The 27,790-nt window shown below is 43.9% G+C and overlaps 1 protein-coding gene across 2 annotated transcripts in view; it reads left to right on the top strand.

Moving 5' to 3' along the window:
- The window catches only part of LOC149316264 (BEN domain-containing protein 5-like), a 1,092,722-nt gene that overhangs the window by 538,465 nt on the left and 526,467 nt on the right, over positions 1 to 27,790 (top strand). The gene's annotated exons all lie outside the window — the stretch shown is intronic.

The raw sequence follows: 27,790 nt of genomic DNA, 5'->3' as shown, positions 1-27,790 counted from the left end.
TCAGGCTATCTGTCCAGATAGTGTTGATATGTAATTTGATCCTTCTAAAGTATCTTTGATAATTAAATTGCCAAGGGAGGGGTAAAGGTAGCATCAGTCACACAGCCATTTCATTTAAAGGATTTCAAACTGGAGTCTTTGAAACCAGGGGGATTTTAATTGAAAGCTTTTTTTCCAAAGTAAAAGCTATTGCAAATATCATAGCAGAGCTAATTAATAACTGATAGGCCATTTCCCCTAAATGTGACTCACATTTCATTTTTGTTCATACATGTTGAAGTTGGTTGGATTGTAAAATCTCCCTGAGTGACATTTTGATCACAGAAAGGCTGCTCCTGGTGAATGTTAGCAGAAGCTAGGCGGATGGGAGACAATTTTCCCCTCCTCTCAAAAATTGCTTCAGAATGAAGTGGAGCCCTCTGAAACAACACACTAGTGTTTATAGGGAACTACAGAAAATGAGAGTCAGCAGAAATCATAACCATCCATTCATTTGCACATCTGGATTAAAGCTTTTCCATTCTCAGGATGCCTGAATGAATGAAAGTCACCTTTGCAGCCAGTCAAATGACTCCTTAAAGTCAGAATCATCTTTGCCATAGCATTTCAGGTTTTTATATATGGTTGTCAACGCTGGATAGTGAAGAAAGCTGATAAGAAGAAAATCAGTTCATTTGAAATGTTGTGCTGCTGAAGACTACTAAAAAGTCAAATTAATGAGCCCTGGAGCAAATCTATCCTGAACTCTCACTAGACGCAGAGATGACTAAACTGAGGCTGTCATGTTTTTGACATATCATGTGGTGATGTGATTCACTGGGGAAAAAGAATAACTCTTGATAAAGTAGAAGGCAGTCGGAAAAGAGGAATACCACACACTTCAGGTGGATTGATTCAATCAAGGTAGTCATGGCCCTGAGTTTGCAAGACCTGAGCAGGATAGTTGATGACCAAGGCTTTTGGAGGTTTTTCATTCATAGGATTGCTACAAGTCAAATTCATCTTGACAAATAACAACCACATAGCCCATACAATTGCTTCCCTTCAGTTTACAAAGGAAATCTTTGATTTTAGAGAATGAGGAACAAGTCTACTTCAAATGACTGTGAATGAGATGTCTCTAAGAGCCCCTGTCCTCAACCACTCTGCTCATGTCCTGCAGGCTCCGGTCTGTGACCTCCATAACTGAGTCTATTCATCTCGCTTATTGTTTTCCTAGCAGCATTGTCTTTTCTAATTATTCACGTCTTCTCATGGTGTGACCAAAGTATGACAGCCTTAATTTAGTCATCTTGGCTTCCAGAGAGAGTTCAGGCTTAATCTGTTCTAGGGCCCATTTGTTTGTCGTCTTGGCTGTCCACGGTATTCTCCGCTGAACTCCCATCTTACTGGGATTCAACTCCAGTTGATTAGCCCTCTCTTAGCCCATTACAGCATCTAGGCACTGGTCCAGAACCTCCAAAGACCCCGCTGACTCTGATGACAAGAAGAAGTTGTTCAGTTAATATTTTTTTAAAATTTTATTTTAAGAACCACATGTCTAGGTGAATAAAGCCTAATAACCAGTGGAACATAGCTTTTTGTCTAAGTGCACCTGCTGAATATAACTAGTGATGTCGGAGCAGTGGTCAAATTCATGAAAATGAGGTGAAACCTGCAGGAGAGCAATATTACAGGGATGAAGACTCACTGAAGAAAATCAGTATCTTGTTGTGCAGGAAGACAATAGGTTGGACCTGGAATGATAAAGGTTACCTAGATGAGACAAGAGTCCTCCTGTGACACTGAGGCCCATGATCTATTTGGACAGTCTTCAATGTAAAGGTATAATCCCCCCCGGTTATATTGCTACCTCTGCTGTAATCTATGGAAGATGTGTAATTATTGATGAACTTTTATGGGTTTACTCTTTTTAGGATTAACAACTGGCTTTAGACCAGTTTCAAGAGATACTGCAAACTATGGAGATGTTACCAACATCTTTCAACAAGTGGATTTTTGGCTTCTAATTATGGCATATTAGAGAGAGGTGATTTAATGAGTGGGCTTGTGACAACTAGGTAAATAAGCACTGGCAAAATTACTGTTTTTTCCCTCATAAGTTTTAAGTGATTAAAAAACAAACTCCACTTTTGACAGCTTTGTTTTGATCCTAGAAGGATGCCATTAATCTCTGTCTTTCTGTCTATCTGTATGAATGATTAACCAGTAGCATTTCATAAATGAATTAGCAAAATGTTTCAGTTTCTGAAACACACACCCACACATCCACAAATTTCCAATGTAGCTTGAAGGTAGGCAGACTGGGTGGGTGTGGGAGCCAATTTTACTCCATAGGGAGGGCTCATTGTGCTATTTTGGTGTGTTTTTGCCAGAAATGCCAACCAGAAGTCTCTTCTAGTTGCAGTTTCTGGAATATTCAGCTGCATTTTTGAGATTTTGAAGGTAGGCAGACTGGGTGGGTGTGGGTTTAAAGACAATCCAGCCTTCAGGGATGGCAAATCATCACCTGGGGGGAGGGGGATTCTAAAACCTATTGGGAGATGTAGGTCCAGGGATAAATTGCATATCAAAAAATCCTCTGTCCCCCTCAAAAAAAGACCTAGCCACCTGTTCTAATAAGATAAGAAACCATTATTTAGCTCTGTGTTATTCTAGATAGCTGTTTTATTGCCTGTAGGCATACTTGATCAGAAAAGTGACATCTTGAGGAAATATACAACAAATTAAAAACAAAAGCCTTATTAGTCCTGGCAGCTACCTTGGTAGCACAATCGATTTGGAATCCCCTGGATGGCTAGCATTCTCATCAAGCAGCTAACTTGACAAAGAGAACACATTTCTTGAGAATTAATGTTTGGGTTTTGTTGGTGGTAATAGCAATTTGCTTTGAAATTGAAAACAATTAAATCATGACAGTCTGTGCCATTGTTCTGACTAATGTTTAGAGTGTTCCATTCAGGCTGCCGTCTTCAGTCTCACTCAAGCAACTGGCCACAATCCAACACAGAATTAAGTGCACTCTTTCCTTTTGAAATAAAAGCCCAGCTACATGTTACATTAGAACAGAGCACAAACCAATGCATTCAGATTACAAGAGATTCCACCTAATCATTAAGAGGAACTTCTTGATGTTAAGAGGTGTTTGACAATGAAATAGGCTGGAGATTAGATGGAGATTAGATGGTTTAAACAGAGGTTAGATGGCTATCTTTTAGGAGTGCTTTACTTGTGTATTCCTATATGGCATGGTGTTGGACTAAATGGTCCTTGTGGTGCCTTCCAAAGTTACACTTCCGTGTGTGTTTGTGTGTGTGTGTTTAATACTAAAGACTGAGGTGGGATCCAATAGCAGGAAATAGCAGCTTCTCTTCCAGGGAAATAGTACTATCTAGGATGGAGATTTTGAATGAACCTGCAGCTTGGGAATGCATTGTTTGCTGGGCATATCACAATACCAGGAATCCTGTGGCTGCATTTTTTTTTTAAAAAAGTACACAAACCCATACATACACACCACTACTATCACCACTGCAAACACATTGTAATTAAACCTTTAGTAAAATAAAAACAAGACAATCTAGTAATAGCTTAAAGATTTATACCTTTTATTTGGTAAATGCCTTCATCAGCTGCATCCCACTTCATCAGATATGGTTGCCCTGTCTTCAAAATATTTATATGCCTGTTTGGATGGGGAGGATTCATAGGAGATGCCAGAAACTGAAATACAAAAAGTATAAACATGGATTAGCTAAACTGTGGCTGTTAACAAACAGTAGTTGGATACTCTAGCATAGATAAACAGATTGACATATTGACACGTCAGTCTTTAGTAAAATGTAGTAGCACATTAATGGCAAATGAACACTAATATCACATTGCAACATGAACAAGTACATGAACCACTGATACAGCTGATGTTTCCCAAGAAGGCGTGAGGAGAGAATTATCTTCAGGGTCTACCATAGGATCTGGCTCCTATTTCTTTATCTCTCTTCTAACCTCTGATGAGTAACCTTTCAGTTAAGCAGCTGCCTTTAAACAAGTACAGACCTATTACTCAAAGCTTGTGAGATAAGTTTCATTATGGGCTGAAGATAAGTTATGATGTATCTTTGTGGTTTTAGTTGAGAAGTGTAAGTGATAAATGGTGTTGTTTTTGTTATCTGTTTTGGGTTTCTCCTGTACTAGATTGTTGCTGGATACCTGTCTGATCTGTTGATCTGTGTTATTGTTGTTTTCACTTAGCTGAGTGAGTATCAATAGCTACTCTTCCTTATAGTATCAATACTATATCAATAGTATCAATAGCTACTGTTCATTGTGCCTATGTACTACCTCCAGTATTAGAGGCAATTATTGGGGAACATGAGTGGGAGCATAAGTCCTGCAGGTCCATGGGCATCTGATTGGCCACTGGAAACATAATATGGAATGGATAGACCTTTGGCCTGATCCAGTTGGGCTTTTAAAATTTTCACATAACACTGAAAGATCTTTGCTCTTGAAGCCACCATAGGCTCCAGCAGCAGCAGAGCATCCTATAGTTGGAGAGCCTTCTTTTAGCACTTGACCCATTTTCCTGACCAATACATTATTCCTCATTTTACGGGGAATGCTTGCCATCCATGGATTTGGACATTCATGGATGGCCTTGCCCCATTGTCCCTAATGGCGGCATGTGAACATGGCTGTGGCAGCGCCAATGCATGCACGGCACACTGCTGTTAAGAACCATGGTCTTGAGGTCCTATGGTTTTTGGCATCCACAAGGAGGCCCAGAACAGAACCCCCATGAATACAAAGGGCCGACTGTATAATGGCACCTTACTTTTTTTTTCTGGAAAGAACAAGTAAAGTACTATCTCAGTTTTTTATCTTCCTTGTTCTCTTTGGTATCCCATCTCTCTCCAGTAATAGGAAGTCAAAAAAGCAAGGAATATCCAGTGTCAGAGACCTAGAAGCAAAAAGAAAACCCTGATATATTAAGAGATGAACTTGAACATATTTATAGATGGCCACAATATAGTTCACAGTATTTCATTTCTTCTACTCCTCCTTGTGCTAGACATTTTAAATTTTTAAATTTTCCACATGTGGAAAATTGACATTGCTATTGAGCATTTCTAGAGAAGGAGACAATTTCTAAAAATAAGATAAGCGGCAATCAATACCAATAAAAAATTCTTTTGTTAGTTGGCTTTGATCACTTTGTCCAAATAAGTGGAACTGCTTGACACCCGTTCATTGTAGAATAGGCATGTAAAAAGAACACAAGATGTCTTGCTGTGTGTTAGTAATTCCACTCCTTCTGGCAGAATTTGTTATGCACATTCCATTTGCTACCATTATTTCCCAAATATTGTATAAGGTCAATGCTTCATCACAATTCCCCATGAGTAAAAGACTACAAAACCAAAATGATGGTTTTTTTGAAGAGATTCAAGAAATTTCATAGACCTGGTAATGATATTAGGAGAAATAAGATGAATGAATATGGATGAAGGTTTGCAGAGAGATGAACTAAAATGCAAAGGAGAATTTCAGCTAACATTTTCAACTCTTGCAAAATATGCCCTATTTTATTAATTCAGAGAAGAACTGGATACATGTGCTTAGACGTCTCCATTCTTCCACCATTCAGAGTGTGGGCAGTGCAATGCTTTTTACTCAGATTTGGCTTTGTGATACTATTCCTCAAATTTAAACAGCTGTGGGGTTTTGTGTGGTGGGCCAGCAGGATGTAGTGGTTTGAGTGTTGGACTATGAGTCTGAAGACCAGGGTTCAATTCCTAGCTCAGCCATGAAACCCACTAGGTGACCTTGGACAAATCACATGCTTCAGCCTTAGGGGAAGGTAATAGCAAACCTCCACTGAACCAATTTTGGTAAGAAATCTTTGGTAAGATTCTTCTTAGGGTTGCAATAAGGCAGAAATGATTTGAAGGCACATAACAAGAACTGTAGTTTTTGTGACACCATTATGCTGAGTGTATAGTACCTTATTGGCTGCGTAAGTAGGAAATGTTACTAAAGCAGCAACTAATAGGCAGACAGGAAAAGGGGGCTTGAAGCTGCCTTTTCCGAAGCTGCACTGATACCCCACCAACTGCACTGCCTGATCCCAAGGCGGCTGCAGAATGCATGTCATGACTACATGACACGGTTTTTTTTATTACTGTTTCCCCCCACCATCCCTGCGCACTTTTGCAGTAATGAACTGCCAGAGATCCCCATCCAATTGGGTGGCATCCCTGTGAACCTACAGCCATTCGCATTTGCAGTGCTTCACCAGGACAGGGCATTGGAGCAGAGGTGTTCCGGTGCAGATGCTAGCAAGCTCCATGCCCCCCTTCACCCCATGCTCCCTCGTTGACTGTCTGTTTTGTGTATGTTGTACTCATCTCCATGAGGTGTCACACTTTCTCTTTTGGCCATTGCCACCCCATTACTTGGGTATGGCAGCTCCATCTCTTTTAAATGTGCTCCTGCAATGAGGGGTTTACATCCACAATCAGAAAACAAAAAACTGTCAGGAACAATATGGCTTGTAGCTCTCTGTGTGAGTGAACACTGATGTAAAACATAATAGCTTGGTACCCTATAGGCAGCAAATCTTGTCTGACCTTGGAAGCTAACAGGATCACGCCTGGTTAATACTTGAATGGGAGACTGTCAACGAATACCAGGTGTGGTAGACTCTATTTCAGAGTTATGAAATGGCAAAAAACAGAAAACAACCCTCTAATTATTCCTTGCCTAAGGAAACACTATGAAATTCACGAGGTCATGAGGGATGTAAATCTGTACTTCATTCTCATCCAGGAGAATTTTTTTAAAATGTCAAAAATCTGTTCCTCTCTGTGTGAGTTTAAAAATGTTTTTGTGCATTTTTTTCAATTATTTGTGACTCTTTCTCCATAAGGAGGAGGAGGAGGGGGAGGAGGAGGAGGAGGAGGAGGAGGAGGAGGAGGAGGAACATACATTGCATTTTGCACAAAAACATTTTTCACTATTGATGCTTGTCACTGGGGGGAAATTCTGTTCTTTTCTCTTTCATTGAGAAACAAGAAAAGCTCATGGCAGCTGACAATTTTTTTAAATGGGATGTCCCATCATGTCAGTGTCTCCTCCCCACACACACCATTTTTTCTGAGAATGGAAAACTTGCAAAAATATACCTGCAAATCTACAGCACTATATAGCATAATAAAGCATAATAATAATATCTGGGATACTCGTGGCTGAAGACAGAACACCAGGGCTATAATATCAAGCTGCAGCACAGCCGACAGTGGAGGACTCAAGGGACACAGAAGCATGTTCTCTGTGGCATGAGAGTGACTCCCCACAGTCAGCAATTACAGAGGTAGTCTATTTCACTATCAAACAGCACTTACAGTCATGAACTTCTTCCTAACGTTTAAGTGGAGTCTCCTTTCTTACAATTTGAATCCTTTGGTTGTGTTTTAATCTCTGGAGCAACAAAAAACAAGCTTGTTTCATCTTCTATATGACATCCCTTCAGGTATTTGAATATAGCTTTCATATCATCCTTCAATCTTCTCTTCTCCAAGATAAACATATCCAGCTCCCTACGCTGTTTTTCTAGGGTTTGATTACTAGACCTTTTACTATCTTGGTTACCTTCTTCTGAACATGGTCTAGCTTGTCAGTATCCTTCTTGAAATGATGTCAGAATTGGATATAGTATTCCAGGTAAAGTTTGATTAAAACAGAATAATGTGGTACTGTAACTTCACTTGATCTGGACACTAGATTCCTGTTAATGCAGCCTAGAACAGCATCCTGCACATGAGTGGAATAAGCAGAAACAATAGCCCCCCCCCCCCCCCCCCCCAGTTATGATGGTAGTGATCAAAAATGTTAGCCATCTTTCCTCTTCCACATTTGAAGAAATGTGCTACTAGTAGCTTCATAAATTTCTGGATTTTTTTTTAAAGGTCTGATCCCATTCACAACTCAAGAAGCAGTTGGTTAATAAAGCTACAATAGTGCAATGCCCTTTCAAATAACCTATGGTGCAGTCATTCTTGGAGCAGCATGTACAGTTGACTGCAGCATCTCAAGAAAGATGGTAGAGTTTTAAAGGTCCTAGCAAATGATCAGGTAACTGGAGCAGCTCCTTACAAGGAAAAGTGGCACTACATTCAGAGTTATCCAATGAAGCTAAGTTGTGGGAGCTTTAAGGCAGAGAAATATTGACATACCATGTAAACTGTCGTATTTATGTCCACATGATGTGGAGATAGAATCAGAGAGAGAGAAAGGAGACCACCCACTCTTCTTTATCTACACACTCAAGCCACACACCCTGTTGTGTGTGCTGCCACTATTTGAGATTTCTCTGGGTCCCTCTCCTGTCTGCACGAGCTGAATGAGACCTGTTAGGAGCACCTTTTATCTAAAAAAAAACCAAAAAACAAAAAACCACTGCCACCCCTCTGCTCCTGATGATTTGCCTTCCCCCTCTGGGTAGCAATGCACTGGGGATGTTGCCAGGGATTCTCTGGCACGTTCTTGCAGAGATGCGTCCCTCTCTCTTTTCCCACTTTTGGGGAAACACTAGGTCTTACCATGCTAAGGCACATGAAAGAGGCAGTGTGAGAATGACAGGATACTTTCAAAGAAAACCTTTATTCTAAGTTAGGAAATTCTATAGCAAAGGGTATCTCTTACATGAAGAAACACCTCATCCTTCAGGCACAGATAAAAAGTATAAGTTAAGGAGTAAACCATTTCAGTCAAATAAAAAAAAAAAAGGAATCAGAATATCCTAACATTGCCAGCTGTTACATTCTCCTAATCTTACTCATAGATCAGATGGGATTTGTAGTGCTTAATGTCCATGGGATAGCTGAGAGCTTGATCTCCATTGTCCGACTTTGACCATCCGTCCCAAATCCAGAGCTCTTCATTAGAAGTCCCTCATGGTCTGGTTAGAGAGAGCCCGAGACGAAGAGCCTCATGGTGGTTCAAGCTTTTTTAAAGCCCTCTGCTCAGAACCATCTCAAAGGTTTGCATTTCTGTCCAACTGTTCATCTCATTGGACAGTTGCTATCTCATCACCTGTGATGCTGGCCCTCATAAAAATTTAGCTGCATCTCCTCCCACATTCAGCCCTTTATTACCTAGGGAAAAGGCTCTGATAAATGGAGAGACTCCCATTTATCACAGCTTTAAAACTGAATTCTACACATTCATTGAGGTTATCAATGGTTACTAGTCATGAAGGCTATATACTACCACCAGGATCAGATGAAGCATGACTCTGAATACCATTTGATGGGAAGTAACAATGGGAAAGAACTGTTACCCTCATATCCTGCTTGTGTGGTATCCTTTTTCCCTTTTTTTTTTTTTTTTTGGTCACAATGAGAAACAGGATGCTGTACTACCTAGGCACTTGTGTCTGAGCCAGCAGGGCTTGTTTTTACTGATCAGCTTGCAGCTGAATCTCCACAATATTTTAACCTTAAGAGTCTGCATCTTGATGAAAAAAGCAGAATGTCAGCCTATTACTCAAACTTGGAGTGTTGTTTCCCTAGTGTTTGTGTGAAGAACATCCCTCACTTTTGTCTTAAATATTCAGAATTGCTAGCTGCTTTAAAATAATGTATTTTTTACTCATTGTGGTTCTCTAGTTACACAGAGGTAGGTTTGGCCTAGTCACAGTTCATCACATTGACCTGACAGTGTGTTTCAACTTTTACTCAAGCAGAAGGAACACATTGATCATTTAATGTTGCCCATGGTATTTCACAGATCATATAACACTGAGAGCAGTCCTGCTTGAAATAATTCAAAATAAAACCATTGTGTATAAAACAATACGGTAGTCCAGTTTTAAATTTTTAGAGGACAGTGGCATGCTTTCACCTGCTTACATTTGACCTGTGGGCAGAGGAAAGTGCATACCCACTTTCTTCCTCACACTGATATGTTCAGTTAGTGCACCTATGAGAAATAAAATTATTAATTCATAAGCATCAAAGGAACTATTTATATAACAGAGGCACACATCAAAGTGAGGTGCACAAAGGGCAACTTATGTGCATCTGCTCAACCTTTCAGTCTCTTCAAAAATGCACTAGACAGAGTTGAATTCCTCACACTTGTGCAAGGGTCAGGAGGCATTGTATTTGGAAGGCAAACTGACTAACCTTGGCAAAGCAAAACTGACCCAGACAAATTTGGCAGCTCTGCCAGAAACCTTTAGATGCAGGCCTTAAATTGTCTCTGCTGGAAAACAGGAGAGGGAGCTTTGCATCTGTCTAGTTCCGCTGCCAAATCCACCTCCAGAGCAAGAGGGGAAAACTGTGAAAAAAGAGCGCCAAGGACAGAGCATAAATACCTGCCAAATGAAAGAATCTGCCTGCAGCTTGGAGATGATTGAATAAATGCAGAACTGTAGAAAAAGGTATCATTGAATCAGTAAGAGTCTTTACATCTTGTCTAATTAATTGATTCAGAGTGAAGCTACAAGAGAAGTAGAGGTACCTCTAACTTGCCAGCTCATCTAATCTGCAATGGAGTCAAGTCAAATGCATGGTGAAACCAATGAGGGTCCACAACAGCGTGACATATCTTTGCCATTTAAACAGGTGGTAAAGAATATAATGAGAATCCACAATGACATTTAAACTTGAAGCCAAAGAATCATACGGCTGTTATGACATAAGCGGGGCAGATGAGTGGATGGTCCAAAGCCAGGAAAGAAGATCACAGCTTGAACTAGTTAGTGGACAGGTTCCAATAATAATCTGTTGTTTTTAGATGAATACCCTTGGGAAAATAAGTGCTGAGATGTTATGAAAATAACCCACGTGAGACACAGAAAAAAATTGTTGCAGAACTTGACACTCAGCAACAAGGTACAATGTAAATGATGCCTCTAATAGTGGCAAAGTATTGTATTGTATAGGTGCTGAATGTGCCTCTGCAAGGCAGTTTCAGTGCTCTCCAAGGCCTTTACCTTCAATACATTTGCCCCCAAAACGGTTGCAAAGCAAAATAACCAGGAGTATCCCTTAAATCATATCAGGCTATTTTTCTACAGAACTCACCTAGCCACATGCTTTGATTGAGAGTTCAAAGAGAACAGAGATGTACTATTCCTCCCACACCATACTTGAGGACATGGATTAAAATATGATCTACTGGCATCTACAAATTTCACACAATGCTAATTTGTGCAAGCTTTAGTCAGCAGCTGGATGTACAGTATCTATGGCTATAGTCCTCAACCTTCCATTCTGATTAAGAAACATGTTAAATGTCCCCAGGAATTCTTGAAAAATTATTGATCAGTCTGAAAGATTTTCTGCTTTGGATCTGTATTTTGGGTTGTTAATTTTACTTCTTAATTAATGGGACAGGGCCTTTGGTTGTTATTATGAAGGTTGATCCAATCATTTATTCAGATATTATTCATTCAGATGTATTTTTATAAATGTTGTATGCTGAACTAAATGAATGGGTTCGTCATACCAATCTTTTATCCTGAGAGTATCTTTTAGCCTTCCTACATCAAATTATGCATTCAAGAGCTATATTTAAATTTGAAGCAGAGTAAAAGTGAGGAAAATGAGTCCCTAGATGTGGAATATCTCCTTCTATTATTTATATCTTTGGACAACAGTGCTTGAAGAGCTTGGAGAAATTTTTCTTAAGTTTTCTCATTTGCACAGTAAGAAGAGAAAGACATATCTGTTCCAAACACAACAACTCCAACTATTTCTGGTCAGATTGGCTAGAATGTATAAGGTACATTTTATCCCCTCCTTTCAGCACCCAAAGGCTATGATCACTGTTTTCAGAAACCTATCCAATTATCTGAGGTTAATTACATCTTTGCAGTTAGTAGCTGTGTTCTGGTTAGACAGAAAAGTAGCACCTCATCCTCATGTAGAGCTGTAAAATACATTCACTTCCACACTTGCTTGATTTATATTCGTTCTACTGGGACAATTGACTCTGGGTGTTAAATACTTTCAGAATTAATAAGACAATTTAATTTATTTTTAAAAAAGCAAACACCAATGACCACTACTTTATATCTCACCTTTCTGTCTGTACAAGTGTTCTCATAAGCTTGTACCTAATCATATAAATAATATTTTTTTTTTGAGAACTGTATGTAGTGTTCCTCTAACAACCTAGAGAGAAATCTATACCAAGGCAATACCCTGCCTTTATTACTCTCAAGATACATATCGGAACTCTAGGTCTTCAAACTCTCCCTGCAACTACATGGGCAGTCATAGACATCACTTGTGTCTACCAGTTCCAGAATGTTCTCTGTTGTATTTTGCCATATCTCTCAGATTCAGTCCCACATAAAACACAATGAAATAGGAGCAGTTGGAGAGTTTTCTGGGCCCTTTGCCTCTGTTTGTGTTAATGGTGACAAAAGTAATATCATGAGTAGGCTGATCACTTACACTGACCTTGTACCATTAACTCTGGTGCAGGTAGTCATATGGCCTAAATATCCTAAAGGCACGAGATCCAGTTTGATCTTGGAAGCTAAGCAGGGTCTGTCATGGTTAGTACTTGGATGGGAAAGCACCAATCAATACCAATTAATATTTCAGAGGAGGGAACTGTCAAAAAAAAAACTCTGAGTATTTCTTGCATAAGAAAACCCTTGAGGCATAGGATTACCTTAAGTCAACAGGAGACTTGACACACACACAGAGTCCATAAATCCTGCTGTGGTTTAAAACTAGTGCAGCAGATGTCCCAGGCACAACTTTATTGTGAAGAGTTAGAAGAGACAGTTTCATTTCATCATCATAAGGAAACTGATGGAGATTTGTGGGGAACCATGGAGGTGAAAGCTGTTGCAACTCTGAAGGGTGGGGAAGGTCAATTCACTTTGTTGTCCCTGTAGTAACTGTTTTCCCCCCAACCCTCCTATCCACCCTTCTGTCATCAGAATAGCTCTGAGTTGTTAATAACCTCCTTCTTTATTACCCAAGTAATAAGAAACGTTAGAAAAATAATTTGCTGGGTACTGTGATCAGATCAGCATTACAAAATTGAATATTTTTGTGAAAAAATATGAACAGACTCACATATTCGTACCAGTAACATGGTAAAAAGAACTGTTGTGATTTAAGAGGAAGCATTTAATGAATTCAAGGTTCATTGCCTATGGCCAAAGGCCACCATGGTGATGAATTAGTTTGTTGCAGAATGAGTTTCATGGGCATGTATGAAATGATGTGGTGGTAGTTATATATAACTTAGATTGTGTTAAACTAAAGGATAAACTAAATTAACAAGCTGAGAATGAAAGATAATGGGAATACAAGCATATCCTAAGCATTTAATGAATGCAATAAATAGCATAATCAGGGGTGATGTTTTGTAGAGAGGACAAAAACAGCAGATAATCTTTACTCAAATCTTGGGAGCTGCTAATAGCTTCTGGTTTTATATTTTCCCACTCTAAATAACTCTTAAATATTTTCCATTTATATGGGCAACTCTAAGGTCAACAACTGGGTGATCATAAAGATTGAAAGGGGTTTTCACTAGTTTCTGTACTTTCCTTTTTAAATAGTTATTTGTGTCTTTTAATGATCTTAGCTAGAGACTTTCCAATTTGACTGGCTGATTGTAGTGAGCAACCTTCGCTTTTATGAGCTCTGCTTTGATGTTATTATTATTAGAAGTTTGAGGTTCATCAGCTATAACAAAATGCAAAATGATAGTTCAGGGTGTGAATCCAGTCACCTGTGCCATGTCATGAACTGTTGGTGACGTGTGTGATTTAAATGTCTGTGAACCAGTGGTTAACTAGTAATTATCTTAAGCCTAGATACATTATTGAACTTCTCCAAACATAGGCTTGGAGAAGAAATTTAGGCATTACTTTGAGGCACTTGAATAAAATCTGAGTCAGAGAAGAACTGCTGGCCTCAATCCTGGATAGACTTACCAAATAACTATATATTCATCCTAGAATATACTCCCTCTTTCATTTAATTTCTGATTAGGGAGCAGGAATATCAGCAGCATGCAGGTAGGAGAAGTTTGCATCATGATTCTCAAACTCACCCAGGTGGGGAGTAGACAACTAGCTCAGTCAGATACGCTGCACTAGAGAAAGAGGTCTTGGGCACAGACCCATTTCCAACAACATGCTTTGTCTGAGCCTGTTGTCCCTATGAGTCAGTGATTCCTGTTTGGGACTGGGAGAGTCAGTAACCTTTAAGCCTGCACCTGCTGTTCTACAGTAAGGGCCCTATATATCCTGTTGCATGCTCTTCAGCATAGACATTGAGCAACACATTGTATGCCAGTGATGGCGAACCTATGGCACGCGTGCCAGAGGTGGCACTCAGAGCCCTCTCTGTGGGCACATGTGCCGTCGCCCCAGCACAGAGTTTGCCAGAGTTTGTTACTAGAAAGCCAGAGGGACACCGCACTTTGCAATAAATAAGTGGGTCTTGGGTTGCAGTTTGGGCACTCGGCCTCTAAAAGGTTCACCATCACTGGTGTATGCTCTTCATTTCCTTCATTAGCAATGGAAGAAATAAAAAGACAGAAGGAGGAGAAATGCTAGGTTCCCTGGTTAGGTCTTCCTCTGAGGCTGAGAGTGGGGCTCTGGTCTTGAAGTAGGAAAAAAAATCACTTCATGTCTAGACTTTAGGTCTGTTCTGGAGAATGCCTTACATATTCTAGCAGTGCATGAAGAGACAGAAGATCCACACTTGTCATACACCATGAATACTTACAGGGAAGTGGGCCTTTGTATGTACATTGAAGGCTCCATCTTTGTGTTGCACATCTGGATGTCAGGGGGCAGGGCTAGTTGGCACATCCTCACTCACTTCTCATGCATGAGTAGAACATGGGAGGCATCCTTCCTGATGGAACAGATGTCAGGGGAAGTTGCTCTCTTGAAACTCTCCAAGGTGTTGCAATCTGACCTGCTTTGCTCACTGCCCATAGGTTTTTTGCCAAAGCCAGGACAGAACAGTTTACCTTTTCTGCCTCTCTGTCCTCGTTATGCTGAATAATGAGGAATGCTGAATAATGAAGAATGAGAAGTTAGTTCGAAGGGAGATTCCCTAATTTTTAGCTCCCAGAATTGAAAACCAATGCAGGCTGGCAAGAATAATTTAGGGTAGATCATGATCCAGATTTCTTGCCAATACATTAAAAAAAACAAACCCAAGTTCCTTCTTACTTTTTGAGAAAGAGCTCTGATTATTACAATGTTAATCTGAGGAAGAGCGGGGACCAGCTGATCCTTCTCTACTTAGTCTAGTATTGTTGACACCCAGTCTGGTGAGGGAAAAAGCAAAAACTAGAACTGGTGTTTCTTTCATGGCTTCCTTCCTTTCATATTTGATCTTGAATGAGTCATTTAGTTTCCACAGCCCCATACACACTTTTCATTATGAATAGCAGTAAGAGTAATTGGGAAGGCCAGTGAAGCAGATAACAGTGAGGAGATGAACTCTATGGTATGTACTCCAATTACCAATTATTTCCAGAAATAGCAAAACAATGAAATGCCACCCAAACCTTGGTTAATCTTTGGAGTTATTTGGGGAAAATATGACTGTGTCAAAAGCCAGATATTTTGTCTGTGGTAACAGCAATAGCTAATGTAACCTGTTAATAATGGTGACCTGAAAAATAAGGCATAATCATTAGCTAAGTCAGTAGTTTCAGCAGCAATGGATTTTCATAGAAGAAATCATAAAAGTTTAGACTCATCTTGGCAACATTTTAAATGGACTCAAATTAGATTTTCCAAGTTACTAGACTTGTCAGTCCTGGCTAGAACTCCGCGGTTTCATTTGTGTAATGAAAGAAAGAGATAGAAAGAAGTGAAGCCTGTGTGTGCTTTAAAAGGTATGCTGATGGCATTGTTTTAAAAATCATCTTGATTCTCATTGACAAACAAGGCTGGAAACTAGCACAAATTGCTGAATTTCAGTGACTATGAGAATATATCTTTATGGGTCCTTGATTTTGTATTTTTTTTTGGGGGGGGGTGTTTTAATTACTTCAAACACTTTAGGTTTCTCCACATTAAATACAGCAACAAGTTCTATAGCTTGGGAGCATAACTACTGATGTTCTTATCCCCCCTTCCCAAATTTGAATAATCCACTTCCTAGATGGAAGAACTAACATGACAAAGCAAAGCTGATTAATTTTAAGCAGAGCAGCCACAGGGACATGCCTCATGCTTCTCCCATGAATTTCATGGCTGAGGAACTGGGGGTAGCAAGGAAAGAAGGATCAGGGATGAACAGTTTCACAACATTTTAACTGTGAACCTGTCTTACATATGTAAGGATTAGTTACTGGATGAAGGTGCTGCTTTTCTCCACTTCTTTTCCGTTTGATGCGCAGCTGCGCAGCTCCGTCTGTAAGCTGCTGCACCGGTACGCCAGAATTGCTATGCCGCTAATTTAAGTTGCCCATTTAAAAGCTCCGTGTCTGCTGCGTCGCATAATGAGTCGGGGTCCTGGAACATGCGCAGTTTGCAGTCAGGCTTTAATTGCAGCATCAGCTGCCATGCAGGTGTGGAAGCTGCAGCTCAACTGCAGCGCATTTTAAGACTCGTAACCCTAACCCTAACCCTAGAGCAACATGTACGCATGCGCTGCTAGAATCGGGGAAAGTTTGGACTTTAAAGTGAACCCCTACACACATTCCTGTGCCATTTTCACCTAACAATAAAAAACACTAAAACTGTAAATATTTACATATATACAAGGGAGGTGATGGGGGATGGCAGGGGGACAACGGTGGCAGCGGAGACAGCTGTGGCTGTGCATTGCAGATTCAGCAGGAGCGCGGGGACCAAAGGAGAGGAGGCATCTATGATGCTGGTGACACTGGCAAAGTGCAAGCGGACAAGGATGCCAACACCAGCTGATCACCAGCTGGCAGGAGACCACCATTGTTCTTGGGCAGAGCGGGGGAAAAAGTTTTAAAGGGGCTTGGGCACTTTAAATGTGCCCATAGGCTTTCTGCCGCCGCCGCTTAGCGCTGCAGCTGCGCAGCTGCGCACCCGCCAGCCGGCAAAAGAAAAAAAAAGCCCCGTTTTTGGCCGCCCGTGAGGAAGCTGCCTCTCTCTTTGCAGCGTCCTCCGAGGCGGCGGTTTGGAAACTGCGGGTCAGAAACGGCCCCAGGTGAGGCGTCTTCACTGCCCCCCATGTGGAAGCCCCATCACCTGAGCCACGCCCCCGGGGCGGGCGGTCTGGAGGCTCCGTATTCAGCAGAATACACCTCCAAGACGTCTTCCCCTGCCCGTCTGTATCCCGCCATAGTTAGCCTTTTCTGTCAGAATGCTGTCACAACAAACTTTCAGTCCCACAATACCATATGATAAAACCATGGCAGTTAAAACAGTGTCAGACTGCATTAATTCTGCAGTCTCAGATGCTGTACCATGTCTAACAGCTTAGACAACACTTTCAAGCCCTTAGTAGGCATTGACTAACAACTCTGAACATTTTATACAGTGGTGCCAGTGGCTCCAATGGGTGTGACCACCACAGATGTAATTACTGATTTGTATATTTCTTAGAAGTAATTTCAGGTTGTTAATTTATGTTAACTTTTTAAACAAGGTGGAGCAGAGAGAAAGCACACAACAACAAGGTACCTCTAAGTAATGCTGTGCTTCTATTCCTCATCTATCTAAGCCAGGGGTCGGCAACCTCCGGCCCGCGGGCTGGATCCGGCCCACGGGTGCATTTCCGCCAGCCCCCTGTCCCTCCTGCCGCCGAAATCGCCGCCAATTTCGGCGGCTTTGGCTGCCATTTTGTCCTTCAAAATGGCAGCGAAGTCTCGCGCGACCAAAAAGGTCGCGTGAAGCTTCACCGCCATTTTGAAGGGCAAAATGGCGGCGCCCATTAAGAGGCCCACTGCAGCCTCCGGAGCCCTGAGGGCTCCGGCAGCAGCAGCGGGCCCCTGGGAGGCCAGTTGCTGTCCCTTGGGCCCTCCAGGAGGGCTCCTGCGATGACAGCGGGCCTCCCAGAGGCCCGTTGCCTTCGCTGGGGTCCTCCAGGAGGGTTCCGGTGGTGGCAGCGGGCCCCTGGGAGGCCAGATGCCATCGCAGGGGCCCTCCAGGAGGGCTCCGATGGCGGCAGCGGGCCCCTGGCGTCAGGGGCCAGCAAAGACGGGGAGGCCTCCAGCGCTGGCGGTCCCCACCAGCTCTTTCCCGGCCTCTGACAGGGCCTGGGGCCCCGTCAGGGGCCGGCAAAGAGGAGGTGGCCTGGCCCCTGGGGGTGGAAGCTCCGTCCCTGGGGGTGGAAGTTCCGCCCCCAGAGGGTGGAGGCTCCACCCCCGGCACGTGGCCCCGCCCTGGGGGGTGGAAGCTCCACCCCCCTGGCTTCAGCCCCCCAGTTGTCTGAGGGACAACAACCCGGCCCCCGGCTCAAAAAGGTTGCCTACCCCTGATCTAAGCCGTTCATTTCTGTTGTTTTGTGAGTATAAATTTAGATCCACTAAGATGCCTTCAGTGTACCTGCTGTTCCCATTTCAGTGAGATACAGTGCTCCCTTTCCTTACGTGGAGATCCATTCCGGACCCCCCCCCCCCCTTGCATAAGGGAAAAACGCGTAAAGTTAAGCCCCATTAGAAGTAATGGGGCTCATGCCTGCGGCTCGCCCAATTACCTCTTCCTGGCGCACCGAGGCGTATACTGGAATCCATGTAAGCCGTGCCCACGTATAATGCGGGTTCGTTGTAATACAATTTTAAATTTTTTCTTAATATACACTGTCTGCCCATATTGGTATGTTTTGTTGGTAACCCAATGCATAGTACGGCTGATTCACTATCCCTACTTTTCTTTCAAATGCCATACCTGTCAGCTAAAAATATGAGAACAACAATTTCTAGATTTATTTTGTGATCCATTGTTACTCTCTTTTGTGCAGAAAATGTTGGCTGTCATTCAGCAGGGACATCTTAGAAAATGATAGCAGCCTGAGTAAATCTCACTCAGAATTAAACATTGTAGTTTAAATGGGGCTTGTGCCAGATTTTCCCACTGGATTCAATGTAAGACTCTGACCCTTATGATTTTACAAAAGTGGGTCACATTTTCTTTACATGTGCGCCTGGTCTTCTGACATTTTGCCCAATGCCAGTAGTAGCAGGCAAGGTTTTTATCAGCTACTGCCAAAGAGATAACTACAACTTTTGAATTCCAATAAAGAGTGTAATTGAATGGCATCTTTCTTCAGAAAATAGCATTTTATGCCAGCTGTTCTACTTTATTCTGGAACTCTGAACTTTCCCTGTAAAACAGGGCCTGGCTCAGAGAAAGCATATATTTAAAAGCCTTTGACAAGCCACCACAATCAGTATACATACCCTGAACACATTGTTTTCCTTTCAATTGTCACCACTTGCAGGATGACAGATGCAGGACTATATTCAGGATTTATATTTTCATATATTTTTATATTTTCCATGTGACCAAGGGCTATATTGATGCACAGACTGGGATATGTTGCTTCTTGGAAATGAGGGAATGGGTCAGAGTAACTGCTAGTCAGACTTGGCTCCTGCCCACAGAAAAGCTAACAGAAGAGAGGATAAGCAGGAATTGCACATGACTGTATTCTACAGAGTGCTATCATGTCTAGTAATGCATCTTCACCAAAATCTGCTTTCTGCAAACCTGTGTCATTACAGAATTTTCTTTCTTCTTTGTTGGTTTTGCTGATTTTGCCATCCTCTGAGAGAATGAAATCCACAGGGGTTGCTGATGGAATGAGCCCTTGGTATCCACTGGGGTTTGTGCTCAAGTAAAGAAAAAAGACTAACCAGGAAGGTCAGGTACTTGTGACTACTTATTTAACTATACTACAAAAACTAATTAAACCATAAATTGCATGTGTTTACTACAATAATACAATTTTAAGCATCTCATGGAATAATGAAACTATATAAACCATCTAGAAAATGATCATACAGTAAAAATGTTGTAAAGTAACCATAATGTGAGGTATCCCATCTCTAACAAATCATGAAGGGAACAATCAGAAACAAGTAAGGTCATGTCCTCAATTCAAATGCAAGTCCATTTAAAGAAGACACAAAGTTCATGTAGTTCATGATGTAACCTAAGGTCTAAAGATGCTATGGCAAAAATAACTTTTTAGAACATTAGGCTTGGAATCCCATGGCTTCAAGGAACTTGAAGAGACAAATTGTGTTCAAGTCTCATTATATACGGTGGTGTACATCATAAAATGATGTTCCTTATACAGTCGGCCTTATACAATTGGCCTTCCATATTCACAGATTTTTTGTCCATAAAACATTCACAGCTTGAAAATATTCACAAAATATATACATTCCAAAAAGCAAACCTTGATTTTGCCATTTTATATAAGGGACACCATATCATTATACCATTGTATGTAGTGGGAGTTGAGCATTCATGGATTTTGGTATCCATGGATCCATAGAGGAACCTGGAACCAAACATCGGTAGATACCAAGGGTCCACTGTATAAAATGACAAAAACTGAGATTTTTTTTTTAAAAAAATATTTTTAAACTGTGGATCATTGAATCTGTGGATGCAAAATCAGTTAAAATGGAGGGAAACAAGGAAATGATGGAGAGGTGGGATAAAAATACATTATTATTATTATTAAAATCTAAGTAAACATGAAATCTGGATTAACTAGGAGGTGGCCAGGCTACATTGGGCAGACAAATGACAGTAGCCATGCAACTAGGTTTAGGATAAGGCTGGGTACTACTGTACCTACTAACCCAAGTTAGAATAGACTCATTGGCCTGTTACAGACAGCCAAAATAAAGCTGCTTCGAGTCACAGTGGAGGTATGGTGTTTCAATGATGCATGCGTCCTAAGAGTCCAGAAGTCGCACCAAAGCCATGCTCCAGCCCTAAGGACTGGAGCGTGGCTTTGGTATGGCTTCTGGACTCTTAGGACACATGCATCATTGAAACACCATACCTCCACTGTGACTTGAAGCAGCTTTATTTTGGCTGTCTGTAACAGGCCATTGAATCAATGAAATTGACATAAGCATTGTTTTACCAAGTATCCATTGGTTCAGTAGTCTACTGTACATGGAACTAGCACTTGAATTTAAGTCATCTTCTTAAAGCATAATTTACAATATTCTCTGTATACTCATAGCTCCACCTTTTTGTTCTTAGAATTTCAAGCTATTCAAAAGTTAATGATCTCTTACAGTTAACATTGTAAAGCACAGGAATGAACAGTAATGTCTTCCAACAGAGACTGTAAATCAGTTATGTCATATATATGTTTTATAATTTCCATTTTTATTTTTTTTAAAGCAATTCTGTATGACTTTTGCCCACATAGCTGGACCTCCTATCCATTGAACTCAGTGGGACTTACTTCTGAATAGAGGTATAGGACTTTATCACATGGGAGAAATCGGGGGTTTAAAAGGGCATTTTCCTGGGACATTTGCATGATTGCAGCAAATTTTTTCCCATAAAGTCACTATTAGAGAGGACTTATGCTGGGAAGAACCAGGAATGCTCCAGCAACAAATCATTCATGGGAAAATCCCGCTAATGATTTGTTGCTGGAGCATTCCTGGTTCTTCCCAAGATAAGTCCTCTGTAAGCCTGAAGTGTGGGAAAATCTTTGCCACGATTGTGCAGATGTCCCAGGGAAATGCCTTTTTAAACCCCTGATTTTCTCCTGTGTGGTAAAGTCCATAATGAATGCACTGCTAAAATATGTCTCCAATGAAGATAGATTGTCCCAAATTTGGGTTTATGTGCTTCAGTTCTAGAGTTCAAAAACAGATTAACTACTGTCTAATTGTGCACTTATTTGTGCCATCATGTTTTTAAGACAGGTGCTTCTCCGTCTTCTCTCCCCTGCAAAATCTGGATTGCTGCCACAGTTCAGATCTTGACCTTTTCAGGAGAGAAATGTCTTTGAAACTTGCAAATTCTTGTCAGGAGTTAATGAACAAATTGTAGTGCTAATCGAAGGCTGGCCTCTCCCAGGCCTTTGCCTGATAGTCACACAACAAAGGTCACTGTCTAACTAATGAGGGCTTTGGCTCCAACTGACACAACATGTGGGCATTTGTGAAAGGCCAAAATTTATGTGTGCCACTTGGGGACCAGCCTGCTCTTGTAGACACCTGAGAACTATACGAATGGATGACCCATCCATCACCCACCCCTGATTATTAGACTTAAATACTCAGTTCATATGCATAATTGTCAGACCTTAGGCTCCTCCAAAGGCCCTGATGTCATTATGATAGATCCTCCTACATGTTTATCACGAGGAATGAACATTAGATGGCCCATTCTGACATTTAGCATTTTAGCTTATCAAGGTTTTAGGGTGATTTGCAGTCAGTCACCAAGTCACAGTGACTGATTTAAATGGAGGGAACATTTGCAGAATCATAAATTAACCCATAGAAATCTTTTCTTCTCTTTCTATTCTGTAACTGATAAGCATAACAATTTGCTGTCTTATTTTCTTTGCTTTGTCAGTGCTCTTTTTTTTTGGGGGGGGGGGTTTAAATATATTTATTAATTTTACTTAGTTAAATACCTTTAAATCATTAATAACTGATTCTAGTTGCCAGATTGTTCGAATAACTATTGGTAATAACTACTGGTAATTTCCAAACTAGTTTGAATACCCTAAAGGCATCAGATGCTGTCTGATACTTGAAGCTAAGCAGGGTTGGTTCTGGTTAGTACTTGGATAGGGGACCACCCATGAATATCAAGTGCTGAAGAAGGAAGTGGCAAAGCCACCTCTAAGTGTTCCTTGCCTTTAAAAATCCTTTAAAAAATCATGGTGTTGTCATATGTTGATATGTGACTTGAAGGCATGTACACACAATTTCCTGATTCTATTTTGACTTTTTAATGGCAGTGTTTTATCTGTTTCTTTGCTTTTCTAAGAAATCACAGTTTTACATTATTACAGTACTGTTAAGTCAGCTATATTATGTGAGATCATAAAGATAAAAGAAATAAATCTTTCAAACTATTAGTGATATATCAGTAATAGACAATTCTAAATGGATTACTATTTACATAGGGAGTACTTTTTGTTTCCCCCACAGTTTACGTTGCATTCATCTTCATATCTCCAAAGGTTTCATGATGGGATGAGTTCCATATTATTTCCTTCTCAAAGAAAACATAACACTCAGGTTTCCAGTGGAATGTGACATTTTCCATAGACAGTATTATTATTATTATTATTATTATTATTATTATTATTATTATTATTATTATTATTATTGTATTTTCTTATATTCCGCCTTTCTCTCAATATAGGAACTTCAAGGTGGTAATAAACATACCGAGTGTGAATAGTATTGTTTTACCCTGTTACTTGTCCCACCCTCAGTTCTGGATTGGGAGTAATACCCACTCTTTAAGTGATGGACAACCTGGCCCAAATACATTCAGAAAAATGCTTTCAGTTCTGTTTTACTTCTGCTGGATGATGTACGGCTTACTAATCACAGCTGCAAAGTCTTTCCAGGCTGACTTGTTTCTCAGAGCTCTGTTACTTATTGGCACACAGTCTTTCTGCTGCTCCATCTTCCCTGTACAACCCCCTACTACCAACTTGATCTCTTACTTCCGGTATGGCCAACTGATTTGTACTTGCAATATGAGGTCACCTTTATGAGACCAATCATCTGTTTGCTTAACTCATCACATACTGGTTTCTTCTCTTCATTAACATCCTAGGTAATATTTTCTTTAGGCCCTTTCTCTGAGTTTGCTGTCCCCCTACCCACATGTGTGTGGTTTGTCTGGTCATTGGCCATAGTAGGTGACTATTATTCTGTTTAACAGAAGTTATTTCACCTTGTTACTCCTCATGTTAATCCCTGTCATCCACTCCGAGAGTGTGGCATGTCAAGGCTGTAGACCAGGGGTCGGCAACCTCCGGCCCGCGGGCCGGATGCGGCCCGCGAAGGCCTGGCCGCCGGCCCCCGGCTGCCCCTGCCGCCGCCGCCGCCGCTGCGGCCGCCCGTCGCGGCTTTTCGCCGCTCTGGGCGCCGCCATTTTGGGCGGCAAAATGGCGGCGAAGTCTCGCGCGACCTTCCCTGAGGTCGCGCGAGACTTCGCCGCCATTTTGGGCGAAAATATGAGGGCGCCCATAGCGGCCTCTGGGGCTATGGGCGCCGCCATTTTTTTGCCCAAAATGGCGGCGAAGTCTCGCGCGACCTCGGGGGAGGTCGCGCGAGACTTTGCCGCCCAAAATGGCGGCGCCCAGAGTGGCCGCCGCGGCAGCAGCGGCGGGCCTCTAGGAGGCCCGCTACCATCTCTGGGACCCTCCAGGAGGGCTCCCAGGGCGGCAGGGGGCCTCTGGGAGGCCCGCTGCCGTCTCTGGGACCCTCCAGGCGAGCTCCCAGGGCGGCAGGGGGCCTCTGCGGGGCCCGCTGCCATCCCTGGGGCCCTGCTTTAGGGCTCCCAGGGTGGCAGGGGGCCTCTGCGGGGCCCTCTGCCATCCCTGGGGCCCTGCAGGAGGGCTCCCAGGGTGGCAGGGGGCCTCTGCGGGGCCCGCTGCCATCCCTGGGGCCCTGCAGGAGGGCTCCCAGGGTGGCAGGGGGCCTCTGCGGGGCCCTCTGCCATCCCTGGGGCCCTGCTTTAGGGCTCCCAGGGTGGCAGGGGGCCTCTGCAGGGCCCTCTGCCATCCCTGGGGCCCTGCAGGAGGGCTCCCAGGGTGGCAGGGGGCCTCTGCGGGGCCCTCTGCCATCCCTGGGGCCCTGCAGGAGGGCTCCCAGGGTGGCAGGGGGCCTCTGCAGGGCCCGCTGCCATCCCTGGGGCCCTGCTTTAGGGCTCCCAGGGTGGCAGGGGACCTCTGCAGGGCCCTCTGCCATCCCTGGGGCCCTGCAGGAGGGCTCCCAGGGTGGCAGGGGGCCTCTGCGGGGCCCGCTGCCATCCCTGGGGCCCTGCTTTAGGGCTCCCAGGGTGGCAGGGGGCCTCTGCAGGGCCCTCTGCCATCCCTGGGGCCCTGCAGGAGGGCTCCCAGGGCGGCAGGGGGCCTCTGCAGGGCCCTCTGCCATCCCTGGGGCCCTGCAGGAGGGCTCCCAGGGCGGCAGGGGGCCTTTGCGGGGCCCGCTGCCATCCCTGGGGCCCTGCTTTAGGGCTCCCAGGGCGGCAGGGGGCCTCTGCAGGGCCCTCTGCCATCCCTGGGGCCCTGCTTTAGGGCTCCCAGGGTGGCAGGGGGCCTCTGCAGGGCCCTCTGCCATCCCTGGGGCCCTGCAGGAGGGCTCCCAGGGTGGCAGGGGGCCTCTGCAGGGCCCGCTGCCATCCCTGGGGCCCTGCTTTAGGGCTCCCAGGGTGGCAGGGGGCCTCTGCAGGGCCCTCTGCCATCCCTGGGGCCCTGCAGGAGGGCTCCCAGGGCGGCAGGGGGCCTCTGCAGGGCCCTCTGCCATCCCTGGGGCCCTGCAGGAGGGCTCCCAGGGCGGCAGGGGGCCTTTGCGGGGCCCGCTGCCATCCCTGGGGCCCTGCTTTAGGGCTCCCAGGGCGGCAGGGGGCCTCTGCAGGGCCCTCTGCCATCCCTGGGGCCCTGCTTTAGGGCTCCCAGGGTGGCAGGGGGCCTCTGCAGGGCCCTCTGCCATCCCTGGGGCCCTGCAGGAGGGCTCCCAGGGCGGCAGGGGGCCTCTGCAGGGCCCTCTGCCATCCCTGGGGCCCTGCTTTAGGGCTCCCAGGGCGGCAGGGGGCCTCTGCAGGGCCCTCTGCCATCCCTGGGGCCCTGCAGGAGGGCTTCCAGGGCGGCAGGGGGCCTCTGCAGGGCCCTCTGCCATCCCTGGGGTCCTGCAGGAGGGCTCCCAGGGCGGCAGGGGGCCTCTGCAGGGCCCTCTGCCATCCCTGGGGCCCTGCAGGAGGGCTCCCAGGGCGGCAGGGGGCCTCTGTAGGGCCCTCTGCCATCCCTGGGGCCCTGCAGGAGGGCTCCCAGGGCGGCAGGGGGCCTCTGCAGGGCCCTCTGCCATCCCTGGGGTCCTGCAGGAGGGCTCCCAGGGTGGCAGGGGGCCTCTGCAGGGCCCTCTGCCATCCCTGGGGCCCTGCTTTAGGGCTCCCAGGGTGGCAGGGGGCCTCTGCAGGGCCCTCTGCCATCCCTGGGGCCCTGCAGAGGCCCCCTGCCACCCTGGGAGCCCTCCTGCAGGGCCCCCTGCCGCCCTGGGAGCCCCCAGCTTTTTTGCTGGTCTCTGACGGGGCCTAGGGCCCCGTCAGGGGCCAGCAAAAATGGGGAGGCCTGGCCCCCGGAGGGTGGAAGCTCCGCCCCCGGCATGCGGCCCCGCCCCTGGAGGGTGGAAGCTCCACCCCCCAGCACACAGCCCCGCCCCGGAGGGTGGAAGCTCCACCCCCGGCATGTGGCCCCGCCCCAGAGGGTGGAAGCTCCACCCCTGGCACGTGGCCCCGCCCCGGAGGGTCGAAGCTCCACCCCCCAGCTTCGGCCCCCCAGTCGCCTGAGGGACAGCAACCCGGCCCCCGGCTCAAAAAGGTTGCCTACCCCTGCTGTAGACTAAGAGACTAGGGTTTGAATCTGGACTCAGCCATGAAAGCCCACTGGGTGACCTTGGGCAAATCACACTCTCTCAGCCTCAGAGGAAGGCAGTGGCAAACCTCCTCAGAACAAATATTGCTAAAACAATCCTGTGATAGGTTTGCTGTAGGGTCTCCATAAGTCAGAAACAACATGAAGGCACACAAGAAAAACAACATCCATGAGCAGGGCAACCCCAGCTAATACTCTGAAACACCCTTGCATTTCAGGACAGAGGTGTTTTAAAATAACACAGTATATGGTGCTTTGAAAAGATTTTAACAGTTGTATTGTTTCATGATTGCAATGAAATTAGCACAAAATGCCCTTATTCAAGGGATACAGAATCCATTTATAATATCATGAACTGTGAAAGACTTCATATTAAAAAGGGAAACAATTAGGAAATTACGGTAAGTCGTATAAACAATTGTATACAAGTAAACCAAGCCCTGCCAAAATCCATGGTATTTACATTTGAGTAGACCTGTATAGGCTTGTGCAGTGACAGAGAAATCATAAGGCCCACAGGAGACTGAGCTAGGGGTTTTAAAATGTTGTGGGTGTCCATTTCTGTGAAATGAAGAATTTGCCATGGGAAGATTCTTTGTTGTGGGGCTGGAAATCTCTGTGTCATTAGCTTTTGAATTAGATCAAGCAAGGCCTGGTTTGTGCAACCTGTTTCTCATTATTTAGGAATCTTGCTTATGTGAAGACTCGCTTTTTACCTAGGCAAGACTTTCTCCCCATATCTAACTTATGCCATGCTTAAGAGCTGGCTGAATAGAGTGGATCTTGCCACTTCACATTTGCTACATACTTGAACCATCACTCAGCATCAAAGTTCCTTTATTTTTTGCTGATGTTCTTTCTGGGCAATTTCATAGATTCCTGTGTTTAGATCACTTCCTGATACACTGATTTTACATCTGGGTATTTTATTTTTTTTAAAGATATCAATACAAAGTACTTTTGGCCCTGGTCATTCCAGGTACCTCTATATAGATAAGATGCCTAATCCATTTCTAGTTGCAAATGTCAATGAAATCACATTTACTCTCTCCTCTTACCTTAGCATCCCCTTTAAGAGATCATTATAAAGTAGTTAAGCAACTGGAAATTATTGTTACAAGGTAGAAACTACTTTCACACCTCAAGCATGGTTATCTGTTGGTGCAAAACACTAGAGGATACCTGTGAACTCT

This window comes from Sceloporus occidentalis, unplaced genomic scaffold, assembly GCF_023333645.1.
Source record: "Sceloporus occidentalis isolate IW3139 unplaced genomic scaffold, rSceOcc1.0.p SCAF_3, whole genome shotgun sequence".
In the NCBI taxonomy this organism is placed as follows: Eukaryota; Metazoa; Chordata; class Lepidosauria; order Squamata; family Phrynosomatidae; genus Sceloporus; species Sceloporus occidentalis.
Note: the sequence above shows the minus strand (reverse complement) of the source record. Positions and strands in the feature narration are given on the sequence as shown.